Here is a 3,496-nt window from a genome sequence, read left to right as displayed (position 1 = left end):
CTGATTTTATAGGCAAGGGTCTCAGGTAGTATGGTGATCGGTAGCAGTATATGATATATTCCAATCTTATTTACATTGGTGCAAACCTATAGAAACGCCTTTTTTTCCTGAGTCATGTTTGTCTGTATCTTTACTAGTGCAAATACCCAATTCCACATAAACAGAGTGCACGGTATTTTCTCATGGAGGCAATAATGTCATCAGATTTTATTTATAAAGAAATACAGAATGAAATTGCTACCGAAGGAGACATATGGACATTTTGTTCTTAGTGAATAACCTCCAACCTATCTGTTTACTCAGTGCACCTTTGATCTCTTTGTTTCTCATGCTGTAGATGATCGGATTCATCATTGGTGGCAACACAGAATAGAGAACAGCCACTATGAGATTCAGACGTGAGGTTGAGCTGGAGGTGGGTTTCAGGTAGGCAAAGGCAGCAGTACTAAAGAACAAGGACACCACGGTGAGGTGAGGGAGGCAGGTGGAGAAGGCTTTATGCTCACCCTACTTAGAGGGGATTCTCAGCACTGCTTTGAAGATCTGAACATATGACACAATGATGAAAAGAAAGCAGCTTAAGCCTAAGAATGAACTAAAGATGAGAAACTGTAGCCAGACAGCCAGCCCCCCGCCCCCCCCCCCCCCCCCCGCCCCCCAGACCAGCATTGCTGGAAACACAGGAGGAAGCAGGAACAGGGCACTTAACATATATTCCAGCACAGCCTTTGAAGCTGTGAAAGCACAGGTGTGCTGCTACAATGTGCCTCTGGGAGCAGATACAAGGATTAAGCTCACAGCAGGCAGAGGCCCTGTGACAGACATGGCTCTTAGCCCCTACTAAATAGCGTGATGCACACACCCCAACATCCTAGGTGGGAAAATATTTACCCTGAGAAAAGAAATGTCCAGTAGTCGAAACTTATTGTTTCTCTCCCTTGCAAGTGTAAACTACTCTTGCGAAAGCTGGCGTCACCCCGACAGACCAGCCTCAATTTGGCATAAGAAAGGAGAAAGAGAATAAAGGAGTACAGAGGTATAAGTAGGGGACCTACAGCACCATGATTTTTGCGTGCTTTTCACTATCTATCTGCTGGTCAGATAAGTGACAGCCTCCCAAGGCTTCTGCAGCTAAGAGGGTCCCTACGCCTTGTCCCTTATTCGTCTTTCCGCGGAATTGAGTGACCGATCCTGGCTTGGCACCGCTGGAATCGAGAGATGCAAGGAGGGTAAGAAGCACCCACACCTGATCTCCTATCTTTAGTGTACACATATTTTGAAATAGAGCTCTATACTTTGTTTTCTTTCTTTGGGATTGTGGCTTCAGTTTTGTAACTTGTTTGTGTGTGTAACATCTCTACATTTAAATAAGTAGGCACTAGCAATTTTGTAACCACATGATTAGAATCTAGCTTAATAAATTATGGTAACCATTTATGCATAAGCCTGACTTGTTTTCTCTGGTTTACTGTAAAGCAGCCAACACAATTAAAGAACCTCAGCCGTTTTGGCTCTAAAGCCTGGCCATTAGGTGAGAGTACTAAGAGCCTAGCGTTGAGTTGTGCCGCCTCCACGGGGCAAACTCTTGGGGCATCCGTCAGCCTAGCCCGGGCTGCCCGCCGCGAAGGGACAGTGCGTCCTAGCGGTTAAAGTCACGGATGGTATAAACGGGCATAGCTGGCACCTCACCAAACATCCTTGGCCGTCGGCTAACAGAAATCCAACTTCAATGAGGTACAAGTCAGAGCAGGCGAGATTGAGGAGCTGGGGGACTTCACAGAAGAACTGATCCACCACGTTGCCTCCACAGAAGGAGATTTCAAAGGTGATCCCAGTGTGCAGTGCAGAGTAGAGAATTCCAGTGATCCAGGCACTGGCTGCCATTTGGACACAAGCTCTCCTGTTCATTATAGTCTCATAGTGCAGTGGTTTGCAGATGGCGACGTATCGATCGTATGCCATGATGGTGAGTAAGACAAAGTCGGTTTCAGCAAAGAAGATGAAGAAAAAGACTTGGGTGACACATCCAGAATAAGAAATCGATCTGGTGTTCGTGAGGGAACTGGCCATGGATTTGGGGATGGTGACAGAGATGGAGCCGAGGTCTAGGATGGACAGATTCATCAGGAAGAAGTACATGGGGGTGTGAAGGTGGCGGTCAAGGGCTATGGCTGTGATGATGAGAAGGTCCCCCAGCAGGGATATCAGGTAAAGCAGAAGAAACACCACAAAGTGTAAAATCTGCAGCTCCTGAATGTCAGAGAATCCCAGGAGAAGGAACTCGGTCACGGCAGTTTGGTTGGACATTTTCTTCCGCAGTACACTGTGCGATGTCTGTGGAGGGAACGAGAAAGACAATGGTCAGGATTAGAGCGACAGAGGGAATGGCTCTGATTCCCCTTTCCCTAATATCTCATTCTATGAATGTCAAAGGTGCACAGAACTCATCACTTACAATGAGTAGGTGTTGTTAGTGTTCCTTGCCTCTGACAATCAAGGAGTCACATTACCACACTAGTGTAAATTAGGTCAGCTCCTTTAAAGTCAATGGAGCTTCGTCACTTTATCTCATCTGAGGATTTGGCCCAAGGTGTGGCTTGATAAAATGCAATATGAAGGATGGAACAAAGCACACTCCAAACCCAGCAATTCTCACAACTTGGGTATGAAACTGATCAACTAAAATTCTAACACAGCCTGATTCTCACTTTCCAGGGCAATATGATGTTGACTCACCCAGCATCGTAAATAGCAGCTCATCTGTCATTTTTCCACCCCAAACTCTGTGCATAGAGGCTGGTTGGAAATTTTCAGCTGTGTTCTTTTTAATGGAGATTGGTTTTTAAGATAAATAACAACACATCTCAGAATCTGTCTGCTTTTCTCAAACATTTTGGGATTGTTTTGTAAAAAAAAATGAAAACTTAAAAAAACAAACTATATTGGTTTTGGAATAAAAAAAATCAGTTTTCAGCAGAAAGTTTTCATTTGCCAAAAACTGGGGGGGGGGAGGGGGGAGCGGGGAATGGATTTAGGGTGTTCAGTGAAAAGTAAAAATGTTCCTGATGGGAGGAAAAATTCCAGTCAGCAGTAGGTATTTGATTAAACTGATGGGAAAGGTCTTAACCAGTTCATATTGTAATTCATATTTATCATCTTAATTCTTCCCTGTATGTTGATCCCCCAACACATTTAATTGAAATAGCAAACTTCCTGTGCTAACCTTTGTGGCTTTTTCCCAACGGAAGACACATTCAGTCATCCAGCACTAGGATTTTTTGGTCACTATCTATCTATATAGCAGAATCTAGAAGCTAAGGGCACAGGTATCTGAGAATCCTTTCAGCCTCATTCTGCGATTGAACTAGACTCAAACCGATTGCTCTCTTCAGACGAGCTGTGAGTAGCTGGCATTGAGCTGCACTGACATTAAAGGACTGATGCTGCGGGAAGGTGATTTATCCATGTCTATTTCCTGAGGGCTAGCAAGACTCAC

At 44.6% G+C, this 3,496-nt stretch overlaps 1 pseudogene; it reads right to left on the bottom strand.

The window, feature by feature from the left end:
- Positions 1–237: 237 nt before the first annotated feature.
- LOC140897594 (olfactory receptor 14A16-like) lies at positions 238–2,307 on the bottom strand (annotated as a pseudogene).
- Between the last annotated feature and the right edge of the window lie 1,189 nt (positions 2,308–3,496).

This window comes from Lepidochelys kempii, chromosome 14, assembly GCF_965140285.1.
Source record: "Lepidochelys kempii isolate rLepKem1 chromosome 14, rLepKem1.hap1, whole genome shotgun sequence".
Taxonomy (NCBI): domain Eukaryota; kingdom Metazoa; phylum Chordata; order Testudines; family Cheloniidae; genus Lepidochelys; species Lepidochelys kempii.
This window is presented reverse-complemented; position numbering and strand designations above follow the sequence as displayed.